The sequence below is a fragment of the Podarcis erhardii genome, assembly GCF_964252035.2.
Source record: "Podarcis erhardii genome assembly, chromosome: 5".
NCBI classification, from domain to species: Eukaryota; Metazoa; Chordata; class Lepidosauria; order Squamata; family Lacertidae; genus Podarcis; species Podarcis erhardii.
This window is the reverse complement of record NC_138509.1, coordinates 67,348,148-67,362,346: the sequence shown is the minus strand read 5'-3', so window position 1 is coordinate 67,362,346 and position 14,199 is coordinate 67,348,148.

Sequence of the window (14,199 nt, the reverse complement as noted above, 5' to 3'; positions counted from 1 at the left end):
TAAGTTGTTTGTCTACTAGTGTAGTCTGCATTGCAGTATTTAGTGTTGGAAACAGCAGTTTGTCTCAAGTATCTAGTTTCTTGAGATCTGCTGTTCCTCAAGGATATTGACAGGATGTTGGGGGTGGTAAAAGCCACAACATGCAGATTGGCTAAACTCCGCTAATTGCAGCTAAATTGTCAGTATGTATAATGGAGACTGTTTTCATCAGCCATAAAGAAAGGGCTTGTTTGTTTCTGAAAATGCCAGTTTGGGATAAGGAATATCGTATCAATTTTTCACTGGTGTGTTCTCATTTCTGACTGACGGCCTGAGCAACTCCAGACATTCCTGAATAACAGATTTTATTTGAAAGGGTCAATCTGGCTTCCACCCTGGCTGTGGAACTACCTGGTGGGTTACTTGAATCTAAAGCAGGCACAGCCCACCCATGAAGCAGGGTGAAGCCACTGCCTCGGGTGGCAAAAGTCTCAAAGGTGGTGCCCCACTACCTCCTCTGCCAGCAGAAAAGTAGTACCAGCACCAATTTCTTGAGATATCTTGGAGCATGCAATGTTTTTGCTATATTTCTGTGAGTGGGGTGAGCAGCACTTCCCATTTTGACTCAAGTGGCGGAAACTGGACATGCCAGCCTTGATCTGGAGGCTGAAAAATGATTGATTATTTGCTGATTTTGTTAGGTCTTGCAATTTGTTAGGCTTTACAATGGTTTTTTATTCTGAATACCATAATATTCTTCTGCCCCACCTTCAACCTCTAGGTGTCTCTGGGAAATAATTTCAATTGTTACTATATAATTCAAAGACTGGTTATTTTGGAGGCAATGTGTATTAGAATGTCAGAATGTCCATGTCTATGGGAAATATATGGGGTTCCACAGGGCTCAGTATTATTATGAATGCTGCTTAATATCTGCATGAAGCCTCTCTTAGCAGAGATAGGTGTAGCTTTGGGATTCAGCATCATGAATATGCATGGATCTCTTTCCTTTATCCTGTTGGCAAGATTAATAACAACACCATCACACACTTGCATATGCTGGTGACACTTAGCAACTGTGTGCCTTTATTTGTATAAGAAATAAAACCATGCCATTTAACCAGTGCTTTTTTTCTTTAAAAAATGTTTAGGGGTACTCATTTTGACTCAATAAAATCACCATTTTATAGTTCAAATTGGGAAAAATAAATACAGTAAATGGACAAAAGTACAAAGATTCACAAAATGCTTAGGAGTATGTGTACCCCCAGAAAAAAAGCACTGCATATAACAACAACAAAAAAAGCTGTACCCTTTAGATGCTTTCAGTTTATATCTTTTCAAGGAAGGCAATTTACCCTCTAGCATACCAGTAATCTACATAAATTATAAAGATAGAAGAAGCGATTCCAGGATTTGGCAATGGAGCCCTGGGCTGCTGTTAAGGGATGAGAAATAAGGTTTTACTTTCCACATCCTGTTCTGTATATACAGGTGTAGAAATAGTTCATTTAGTTATCAAAGAGATCCTAGTATTCAGAAATTCAGCCATTTTAGGGGCAGCCCTGCCATATACACACTATCTCTTTCCTGAACCAGTATAGAGGCTGGATGAGGGTGAATAGTTTGATACTGAAACCCAGCAAGACACATGCAACATTGGTAAAGGATAGCCAGTCTCTGGAAGGATTTAGCTAGCCTATTACAGTCTCCCTGTTGACTTTGCCTGACCAGGTCAGAAGCCTTGAACTTGGCATTGCTTCTTGAGAAGTACATTGAGCATCATTGCAGGAGTGCCTTCGTTCAAGTTTGGCAGATGAGCAGACTTTCTTCCTCTCCTAAATGCATCAAACCTTGCTATGTGGATCTATGCTTCTGTTAACTTTTAGGCTCGGCTTCCACAATGCACCCTACATGGTTCCAACACAACTCATATGTTTAGGGAAGAGCACTGCCTTCCAACATCATCTGGAGTAGGCACTGGTCTAATTCAAGGTACTGGTTTGAACATTTAAAAAACCTTTAACCTTTGTTCAGCCTGGTCCCATTCCTCAAGGGTCGTGGAGCCCCTTCACTAATTGAGATCTAGTAAACAAATGTTTTTATCTGTCGAAACCTGCCGTATACGGAGTCGTACCTGGCTCAGAGTCGCCTGCACTGACTGCTAATGGCTCTCCAGGGTTTTAGACAGGAGTCGTTCCATGTCCTATATTAAGGACATGGCATGCAACCTTCTGCATTTAAGGCAAGTGCTCTGTGAATCGGTTACGATCCTCCCCCCTGCCATTTCTATTGGAAATTGGAACTGCAGTGGCTCAGAACAGGACTTTTGTGATCACTGCTGCCAAACTCTGAAAGGTCCTACCAGAAAAGGAGAAGAAAGCTACCTCTTTGCTGGCTTTTCAGAAGACCTCCCTTTTTAGCAACAAGGTCACATTGAAGTGCTGCTTCTGTGGCTGTTCACATTTGCATTGTGTTCATTGATGAGCACCCTGCTGTTCATTACAGCAGAGTGGTATACAAGGTAAGCATCCTATGCTTTTTCTCTGTGTTTTAGTGATGTCAAGGGCAGCCTCCAGGATGGCAGATGGCATGTCTTTGAATGTCAGTTGCTGGGAAACAACAGCAGGAAAGGGCCATCACATTCATCTCTGTGGGTTCCATTGGCATCTGGTTGGCCACTGTAGGGAAACACTTGATCAGCCTTTGGTCTGATCCATCAGGGTTCTTCTTATGCTCTTATGGTCATAAGGTGAGAAGAAATTTGTGAGGGTTCACAGAGAGAACATCCTGCAAAACCGGGAATAGCAAAGGTTGTGGTCCACTGGTGATAAATTTGGCTTTTGAGCCAATCTAATCACTGACCACGATCGCAGGCAGACCATGTAAGCACGGCAGAGGGAATGGGATTTGTCTGCCCTCTTTTTGTCCCACATACAGTGGTGCCTCGCAAGACGAAAATAATCCGTTCCGCGAGTCTCTTCGTCTAGCGGTTTTTTCGTCTTGCGAAGCATCCCTATTAGCGGATTAGCGCTATTAGCGGCTAAGCGGCTATTAGCGGCTTAGCGGCCTAGAAAAAGGGGGGGAAGGGAAAAGACTCGCAAGACTGCGAAGCAAGCCCATAGGGAAATTCGTCTTGCGAAGCGCCTCGAAAAACGGAAAACCCTTTCGTCTAGCAGGTTTTTCGTCTTGCGAGGCATTCGTCTTGCGGGGCACCACTGTATATCTCTAATGTGCTGGCTCTTGGGGCCTGCCCCTCTATGCTTGTTTTCACAACCTTGTTTAGTTTATTTCTGACTAGTCCCAAATTCTGACAAGAGAATAGCATATTCTGTGGGACATGGCTGGCTGAGCAGAAGCACTGCTGTTAAGGATGTATGAATTTCATACTTTGAAGCATAGGAGAAACAATTCTCTTATTCAGTTACCCTCCTCCTCAGGTTTTCTTTTCCAAGTGATGTTCCACATTCTGTGGCTACAGAGCATTATGAGGCCTCATTGGGCAGCTGGTGTGGCAGATACTCCCTTAGGGTTTGCTCTCTTTTTTTGGTTTGGCACTAGTCCTGCCAGCCCTCACCCCCTGAATTTGCAGTTAGAGGGTGTCATGGAAAGTGATAAGAACATAAAGAAGAGCCTGCTGGATCAGGCCAGTGGCCCATCTAGTCCAGCCTCCCGTTCTCACCATGGCCAAACAGATGCCTGTGGGAACCCTACAAGCAAGACCCAATCACAAGGGCATTCTCCCCTCTTGCAGTTTTCAGCAACTAATTTTCCAAAGCATTACTGCTTCCAACTGTGGAGGCAGGGCATAGCCATCATGGCTAGTAGCCATTGATAACTGCAGCCTCCACAAAATTGCCAATCCTCTCTGAAAGCCATCCAAGTTGGTGGCAATCACTGGGAGAGTGAGTTTCATCATTTAACTGCACTGCGGGACAAAGTACTCTTATTTGTCCTGAACTAGATTGTGGCACAAGGGACACGGGTGGTGCTGTGGGTTAAACCACAGAGCCTAGGACTTGCCGATCAGAAGGTCGGCGGTTCAAATCCCTGCGACGGGGTGAGCTCCCGTTGCTCGGTCCCTGCTCCTGCCAACCTAGCAGTTCGAAAGCACGTCAAAGTGCAAGTAGATAAGTAGGTACTGCTCCGGCGAGAAAGTAAACGGCATTTCCGTGCGCTGCTCTGGTTCGCCAGAAGCGGCTTAGTCATGCTGGCCACATGACCCGGAAAAACTGTCTGCAGACAAACACCAGCTCCCTCGGCCAATAAAGCGAGATGAGCGCCGCAACCCCAGAGTTGGCCACAACTGGACCTAATGGTCAGGGGTCCCTTTACCTTTACCTAGATTGTGGCACAGACCAAATAAATGCATCAAAGTTGGCAGTTTAGTATGATGTGTCCTGTGCCACAGATATTGCACACACACACACCCCCACACATAACCCACCCCCAGGGAATGGCTTAAGGGGGAAACACCAAAATATATTTCCTTACAGCTCCAAGGTGTAGCCTTTTGTTTCCTTGCCTGAAACTAGTTTCTCTTTCGTCCACTCTGCTTGTGGTAGCAAGAATGTTGGTGACTGTAAATGATATATCACTACAGAGCAGATGGTTTTGTTTGGCAACGTCCAGATTTTCCATTCTGGAATTGACGGCAGGAAGCTGGTCTGCGAAATTAATTGCTGCTACTGTTTTACATGCCCTGAATGACTCTCAAAAGTGGGGCTGGGCGGGGGGTGAGGAAACCCACACGCTCTTGTGTTTGCATGAAGCGTTGTTTAAAAACCTTGCGTGGAGAAGAGGTTAAGAATGCCATAGGCAGGCCGCTGGGATCAAATAATGAGCAGCTCATGATGTAACCTCCATTCATTGCTGTGGGGTTTGTGCAGAAGATCGCCGTAGGTGATGCCTCCTTTATTTTTGAATCTAGAAGAAAAAGGAAAGGCAGTCCAAAGCAATACAGATCTGTGTTAATAAAAACAGTTTTGTTGGCGCTCTCTGCTCGGTGCTCTCTGCTAGAAATGGAATCCAAAATCCCACTTTCGTTTGCTTGCAGTTCGGAATGATGTTTTTAAAAAGCGGTGAAAAGACACAGAGTAAAAGAGGGTGCTGAGACTTTCCCCAGAGCAGCAGCTGGGGCCGTGTATGTGGCAGTTGCTTTCTGAGCCGGTTTTGTTCAGCCTCTATTATCTCGCTCCGTGCTGCTTGCTGGCATTGTGTCCTGAAGGCCATATGTCCCATCTGCTCTGTGCAGACATTCTGTTGGCAAGGAGCAGGGTGGCTGCCTTGTGCCTGCATCTGATTTCCATCCCAGGCAGGAATCCAAACTTTTATTGACAACTCCACCTCCCATTTAGCAAAAGGGGGGGGGGGAGAGAGAGAAATGAAAAAGAAATGATGGGGCCATTTGATTTCAGTTTTTAAAGCTGTAAAGTTTGCAATACATGTCTCATTCCACTATTGAAGAGTTGTGTTGATATAAAGCTAAGGACACGCAGGCAGATCTTCTATGTGCATTAAAAGAAACAATGCAGCACAAAGGAAGCACGGCAACTGCATCTCCAGGTCCAGATCACGATGGGCAAACTGGTCCTATACAAAGCAAGTTTTTCATGCGTTTTTAGAATTCATGTTGTGCTTTGGTTTATGGTGTGTTCTATATCTCATAGGATTGCATCAGGTAAAATAAAAATTATCATTGAAATAATCATTAAAAAATGGACTGGAGCATATACTACTGTTGGGTTATTTCATTTATTCCACAGGGTGAACCCACACCTGCTCTAAGTTAGGCAATTCCGGCTTAATTTTTGCTTGTACTGTACTTGTCTGGTGCATGTGCTTTTAGCAATAACATGTAACTTGTTTACAGTGTACAAGAAGAATCAGGCTATAGGCGTGGCAAAGACCACAGTAAAGAGACCAGTTACATGTAGAATAATACCTATAAATGCACTTTATAAAACTGTTAACGGCTGAAACAATTTCTTGCATTTAGTTCTCATGCCACAACCTTGTAGATGATCTAAATCCGAGGATGTCTTTGTTATAAACTTGTGGGACAACTCAGCTGGCAGAGCATGAGACGCTTATTCTCAGGCTCTGGGTTCGAGCTTCACATTGGGTAAAAAGATTCCTGCATTGCAGGGGGTTAGACTAGATGACCCACAAGGTCCCTTCCAACTCAGCAATTCTATGATCACACGTGCAAGGCATGTGAATGATTGCAGGCTGTGGTGCAAGCTTCCATTTCCTTTTAGACATCAAATGGTTCTGAGGTTATGTGGCTTTTACACATGAATATATAGGTTTTCATGAGAAAAATAGGTTGCAGAAAATTAGCCCCATATAAAGTCGTGCAATCACACTCATGCACGCAAAAACACTGTCAGTCGGAATGGGGTATGAATTATCTAAAACTTGTTGCAGACAACATGACCTTTATTTGTCTTTTTAAAATGTGCTAATGGATTTCCTGAACAAAACCGTCACAGAGGTAAGTCAAGTTGTAGAACTGTGTGTGGCGATCTTTAGCATCCTTACTCATGAGTAAGTGTACTTCAGGCTAGCATCCACTCTCTTGAGCCCTACGGAATTTGCTTCTTTTGTCACCTAATTTAGGCTGTATGGAGCCTGTGAACTTTATGGTGTCAACTTTTACTCCATTAGGCTGACAGCAGCATATTTACAGGTAAGAGTCTTTGTTGGATGCATCTGACATGATCAAAGGATCCAAATGCTCAGGAAGTCATTGAACAACCATGCTACGTGTAGCCTTTGAAGGCTTATAGACCTAGAGGGACTCAGCAACGAAACCCAGACATAGTCGTCCTGCAAAATGCAATATAAAACCAGCCTTGTCTGAACTTTGTCTACTTTAGAAGCAGCCTGGGATGCTGGACACACTTGATAAAAAGGTGTGCTTAGAAAGATGGGGAGATAGGATTCACTGTTCACTGTTGATCATTGGACCAAAAAAGAGGTATTAGCTAATTATATAAAATATAATCATTATTGTTTGCTTCTATACATTTTAATAATTCTCTAATGACCAGGGGGGGGGGCGGATTGAGTGGATTTTCCAGAAATTATTTGGTGTGCCGCATTCCCACTCTGTCTGAGAAACACTGGAACAGAAACCACTTGAAAAGCCAAGATTAAAATGTTTTCTAGCAAAATACATTAGGCTGCAGCAAATCAGAACAACACCCCCTAGCTTTTTAAAAAATCGCCTATCTTTTCCTTAATGGTTTTTCTTACCAAGCCTGCTGTCCCTTTTAACAGCTATGAAATTAAAAAAGAATATGAGTTGCTGCTGTCTGTCTGGAAAGTGGAGACTTTTCCCCTGAAACTTTTGAGAACAGCATCAGCTCCTCAGACTCTCTGAGCTGGCGAACCCACTGAGTTGCCGAAAGAGTTAAATCTCGATAGAGTGAGCTGCTCTGCTCTGCTCTGCTCTCCCCCACCCCCTATTCTCCCACCCAAGCAAACTGAGACTCACTTTGCAGTCTGCAGACGGCTGGAGTTCAGCAGCGGCTGCTGTAGGCAATGTAAGAAGAGCAATGCCAGCAGTCCTTCAACAGTGAAATTCAGACTTTTGAAGCAAGTCTGCGTAGCAGAGCTCTCCGAAGGCAGCATTTTGGTAAAACTGGTTTTTCCCATCCTTTCCCTCCCTGCTGAATGGAATGAGGCACAGAAACCGTGCCAAATGCTCATTTGGAAAAATGCTGTCAGCCTGGTTATGATCCTGTCTGCGTGGTTAATACCTGGCTGCGTGATCTTTTGTTTATCATGGGATTTCCTCTCTTTATAACTTACACAGTAGTGGAAGCTCAGGATTATGAGGGGAAAGCTGCGAGGATGCTCTTTTGAGAAGAAGTCCGCAAGCCTGAACTTCACACCAAATTTATCCAAATACAGTAGTACCTCGGGTTACATACGCTTTAGGTTACATACGCTTCAGGTTACAGACTCCGCTAACCCAGAAATAGTACCTTGGGTTAAGAACTTTGCTTCAGGGTGAGAACAGAAATCGTGCTGCGGCGGCAGCAGGAGGCCCCATTAGCTAAAGTGGTGCTTCAGGTTAAGAACGGACCTCCAGAACGAATTAAGTACTTAACCCGAGGTACCACTGTATAGTATTGTAGAAACTAGGGAAGGGAGTCACAGCATCCAAGCATTATGGAGTTGATCCTGGATCATGTTCCAAGCATGTTTTTCAGAATAAGCCACCATAGTGGCCATCTTGGGGAGGAAGGAAGGAAGGAAGGAAGGAAGGAAGGAAGGAAGGAAGGAAGGAAGGAAGGAAGGAAGGAAGGAAGAGCACAGCCAGAACCATTGTTTTATACATGAGGATGGTACACAAATTAAACGTCTAGGCCCACATTGTGCAGCTCAAGTGAATGGATCCGCGCAAACACTGGGCAAGCGTTTTGAAAAGGAGGACTTCTGTTGAGTGTGCAAGGTGCAAACTGTGTTGAGGTGGGAAGCAGGAAGAGTCCCTTTTTCAAGCACTGGTGAGCATTTCCAGTTCTTAGCTGAACCTACCTGCAGTTCTTGAAGAATTCCACTGGCTGCCCTCAAGATAGAGAGCCAGTGTGGTGCTGTGGTCAGAGCGTTGGGCTAGGACCTGGGAGACCAGGGTTCAAATCCCCATGAAGCTCACTGTGTTGGCCACCTACAACTTACACCATCTCTGATTGCTGGCCATGCCGACTGGGGCTTTGGGGAGCTGTTGTCTACAACTGACCGGAAGGCATCAGGTTAGGGAAGGGTGATTAATTGTGTCCAAATGTATGCTGTCCATTGCAAAGGAACCTGTTCCTATTTTTGCAAACTAGTAACTCTTGTGGGCTAGCATACAAGGCGGGCGTATCATCTTTATTCAGAGTAGCCAAAAGTCACAGAATAAGATCACTTGTGAGTTTCACAGAGCTCTCCTTCAGATTAGATATTATGCAAAAAGGGGAGGGGGGAGACCTAAAGTTTCTGACAAAGGGTTAAGACAGGGGTCAGAAACCTAAGGCCCATGGGCTACAAACAGCCCATGGGGGTCATTTAACCGGCCCATGGACCCCCCACCGCCCGCTTGGTTGGCTCCTGTGCATCGCGCTAAACCGGCACAGAGCAGAGTGGGGACCACTTTCCGCAACACTGGCCAGCTTGCCATTGGCTGCAGGAAGCTCCTGCAACCAATGGGAAGTTGCGCACACCTCCTCCGCGCTGGAAGGAGCACCAGAAATAGCGTTTGCGCATGTGTGTGTGTGGGCACACTCCGGCCCACTGCAGAGTCTGCGGGATCGTGAACCAGCCCAAGCCACAAACACTTTGCTGACCCCTGGGTTAAGGGATTGTATTGAGTATGTGACAGTCTTCAGCAGGTGATTCAGGAAGCTTTTTGCAGACTAATGGTTCTTAACCTTTCTGGGGTCATGGCCCCCTTTGAGAATATGGTGAAAGTTATGGCGCCCACCCCCACCCTCCACCTCAGATTTTTTTCAGAAGGGCAATTTTCAAAGTAACAGGAAAGAAATTTATTTTCTGCCCAGATCCCCTGAAACCCATTCCTGGAGCACAGGTTAAGAACCCCTGAAATAGACATACTTCTCCCCAGCAGAGGGAAATGGTTTCTGCCCAACTTCAGTCATCTGCTGCCTCAAGTCCTGGCTTTCATTCCAGTGTGGTTGTTTGCCATACTTTGGACACTTCCACAATCCACCTTTTATAAAATCCCCTCCTCCCCAACGTGTTTTTCATTGTAAACATTTGTTCAGCACTTTTGCAGGGAAATAAACATTTTTTTAGAAGAAAAATGCTGGGGGGTGGGGGTGGGGTTTGTAGCAGCGGCTTTGTAACTGCCACAACTATTCACTGCTTCTAAAATAGTTTGATCTCAAGCCAAAAGATCTGAGCTTTTTTTCAAAAACACACTGGGTGGAGTAGGAAAGCAATTTGAAGCGAAGATGTCTTTTAGAAGTTCTTTGTAGGAGCTGCTTATCTGTGAGGCTTGGAGAACATCTAAATGAGACATCCATGGGGGGGGGGGAGGCAGACGTGTGTGGGTCTTTTCCACAAAAGCAGGAGCATTCTGGGAAGTGGTGTGTGTATGGACTCATTTGGCCCCGTCCACTTGGCTGAATACAGATCAAATTTGCAGATGACACCAAACTGGGAGGGGTGGCTAACACCCCAGAGGACAGGATCACACTTCAAAACAACCTTGACAGATTAGAGAACTGGGCCAAAACAAACAAGATGAATTTTAACAGGGAGAAATGTAAAGTATTGCACTTGGGCAAAAAAAAATGAGAGGCACAAATACAAGATGGGTGACACCTGGCTTGAGAGCAGTACATGTGAAAAGGATCTAGGAGTCTTGGTTGACCACAAACTTGACATGAGCCAACAGTGTGACGTGGCAGCTAAAAAAGCCAATGCAATTCTGGGCTGCATCAATAGGAGTATAGCATCTAGATCAAGGGAAGTAATAGTGCCACTGTATTCTGCTCTGGTCAGACCTCACCTGGAGTACTGTGTCCAGTTCTGGGCACTACAGTTCAAGAAGGACACTGACAAACTGGAACGTGTCCAGAGGAGGGCAACCAAAATGGTCAAAGGCCTGGAAACGATGCCTTATGAGGAACGGCTAAGGGAGCTGGGCATGTTTAGCCTGGAGAAGAGGAGGTTAAGGGGTGATATGATAGCCATGTTCAAATATATAAAAGGATGTCACATAGAGGAAGGAGAAAGGTTGTTTTCTGCTGCTCCAGAGAAGCGGACACGGAGCAATGGTTCCAAACTACAAGAAAGAAGATTCCACCTAAACATTAGGAAGAACTTCCTGACAGTAAGAGCTGTTCGACAGTGGAATTTGCTGCCAAGGAGTGTGGTGGAGTCTCCTTCTTTGCAGGTCTTTAAGCAGAGGCTTGACAACCATATGTCAGGAGTGCTCTGATGGTGTTTCCTGCTTGGCAGGGGGTTGGACTCGATGGCCCTTGTGGTCTCTTCCAACTCTATGATTCTATGATTCTACTGCTCTAGCCCTGGAGGACCTCCTCTCAGGTGAGCAGCCCTCACATACCTGGGTGAATAAAGGACACCAGAAGTACCAGGTTCTCCTCTCACCTTCTGCTAATTAGACAGCAAATTTCAAAGCTGTGGAAGCTCTTCTTGTACTTACGATAGGCTCCCTGTGTGAGGTAGAAGATTGAAAGACCAGGAGTCTAAATTACTTGGGGAACTTCCACAAGCAGATGAGAATACACCCTGCTTCCGGAATGCAATGGAGGTGGTGGTGGAGATTAACACGCTCATCCCTGCTTCCATGTTGGTTTTAAATATGAGAACACCCAAAGAGGTCATATGTCTACCTCAAATCTTGTTTAACAGAAAACACCAACTGGATTTGAGCCCACAGCACATCATCCAAGTTTATCACTCGTTTCAGTAAGATTTCAGTGTACCTTTCCCTGGCCTATATATTTATTTACATTCCATATAGTATATTCCATATTCACAGCTCTTCCTTGCGCCATTGGCCTTTTGACCTCTTTAAAAGAAGCAAATTCTCTGGACCTCTGTGCACATATATTCTAAGTGACCTCTTCACACATCTTGCCACAGAGGGCTTTTTTAGTCTCTAAAGGTGGCTAGAATGGTGTTGAGCCACCAAGGTTAATTATCCACCATTTGGCTGGAAACGTTTTCCTGAAACTTCCTGTCATCTGGATTTTGGGCTTACTACAGGCATGGAGGAGAGGGGTTGGATAGATGACCATTTGGCACTACAAATACTCACTGTACTCTAAACATTTTCTGAGCCTTGCCCTTGCTTAGCATGCCATTATGAGGGGGATGCAAGATCATCTGTGAGGCAAATACTCCCCATTGACATTTGACCCAAAGCAGTAACAAGCCCTTCTCCCAGACCCTTTTCTACTGATCTAAGTTATTTACAAGCATCACTGACCACTGCCAATGGTGTAGTGCTAATAACTACAGGGTTTTCCAACTGCATATCAAACAAATATCCCCCTTCTTATGGCATGGAGGGGTGTACCTCTTTTTACAATCTAGTACAGTAACAACCCAGCTAGGGTCTTGCTATTACTTTGAAATTGCAAAGAATAAAGGCAGTTTCTATGTAGGGGGTGGAGAGAAAAGAGAAAAAGCATGAACTTTCTTTTCAGTGTAACTGCTGGAAACCACATCCCCACCCCAATGAAAAGCTCACTCTTCCTGCCTTTATCAAGGAGGTGTCAGATCTCACACCTTTGCAGTAAGGTACAGAAATGCAAATTTTTTGAAACCCGGTAACACCTAATGAGAGGATGTAAACTTTCTGTGAACTTAATTTGTGGATTTGTGCTGTGTGTTTTTTAAACCCCAACATTTCTCAGAATGTTTCAATGTTAGTTGTACATTTCCAGATTGGACAATTTAAAAATACAGAACTTGAAGATGGTCCTTTGCTCTTCTGAATGACTTCAGTTTGTTAGACCTCCTGTTTATAACCCCCTGCATGTCTGCAGGAGACAAAAAAAATATACAAAGTGCAACTCCAGAATTACATACCTCAGAATCAGCTGTCCTATTTCCAATGACTCTCTTTTCTATTCTAGCATCAAAATTTCACTTTTGTTAAACTTTGTTCACAAGTTACAATACTCCCCCTTTCTCCAAGTTTGCAGCTACTAGTAGTCGTACCTTATCTTGTAGTACCTTATCTTCAATTAACTAGGCTTTCATCCCACAAATTCCTGTTTTGCATATTCAACAGTGAGCAATCGCTACATACATACTTTGGTCTAATAGGTACACCATTGTTTTGAGAGCAGTAACATCACCCTTGACCCAACCACAATGCATACAAGAGTATTTCCATTAGCACAGGCATGGCCATTTCCCAAGAGACTGTGATCTACTCCCAGTATAAAAAAAAACTGGTAGTGATATACCCATTGTCATTGGCTTTTTTTAGGAGGGAAGTGCCCAGAGTTGTTGAGCTTTTTGGGGGAAGGATTGCACAGAGTTTATTAGCTCCCCGCCCCATAACTTTTTGTACACGATAAGGATCCCGCAATCAGCCGGGTTGGACACCCCTGCATTAGCAGAATTGCTTTACCAACCAGGGGAAAGGAGCATTCCCGTATCAAATTGCTTTGTTAAAACAGCTCTGTGGTTTTCTTGCTCAAAACGGCTGCATGGCAAGCAGAACTTGAACAGGTTAAACTTCTCTGTTGGTTATGCAAGGATCCGTTTAATTGGTTGAATGTGCCATATACCTATTAAAGACACAGAACCTTACTGGGGAAAGGAGAAAATAACTTCTCTACACTAGATGCTGCCCTCATAAAAATGTGATAGTAGACTTCAGGATCGCAAGTTGGTGGGAGAGAATCCTGCGGTCTTTCAGTTATTGTCGGACTGTAACTCCCCACCTCAACCCTTGACCATCAGTCATGCCAACAGCTGATGATGGGAGTTGGAATCCAAAATTCTCTGGATGGTCACAGGTTTCCCACCTCTGTGTTAAACTAAGGAGAAGACTAATCTCCCCCCTAGAGTTTACTACATACAAGCAGCAGGAATTACATGAAGCAGCATTCAGGAATATGACAGCTCTTCCTACAGTACATAATTGTGCCACCAGAACAAACTCACATCTGGCAGGATCACAACAAAAAGTTGCAAAGACCTACCAGAGATTCTGGCGCCTTAGAAAAGTAGGCATGAATTGTACAGGTTTGTGAACAGAATATGGGGTTTTGTTTTTGCTTTTTGCACCCTCCTTTTTTTCAGTGACACTCAGAAAGACTAATATAGAGCAAAGTGACCCAAGCAATTATTGCTAAAAAATCACGACTTTAGTATTTGCTTGTTTCCATGGTTGTCACTTTGAGGTTTGCAAGGCATATCAGGACCCAAAAAAAGGGTTCGTTTCTCTTTGGCTGGAGAGTAGAATTGCCAATTACACTGGATGGGATCTGGCAGCTGCTTCCCATAATCATCATTCAGAAAGAGATGAGACTTGAATAGCAAGGGAAGGCTGAGGTCGTCTTTTCGACAAGAATGAATGTAGCTTTCCTTTGGTCAAAGCCACCTAGGCAGAAGTTTAGAAAGCCAGAGACCTGCAAGTGAGAACACTACTGACACAGCAAACCTGCAAGATTTGGACAGAGGTGGCTCTCTCACATACACACACGGGAAAGGGGAAATATG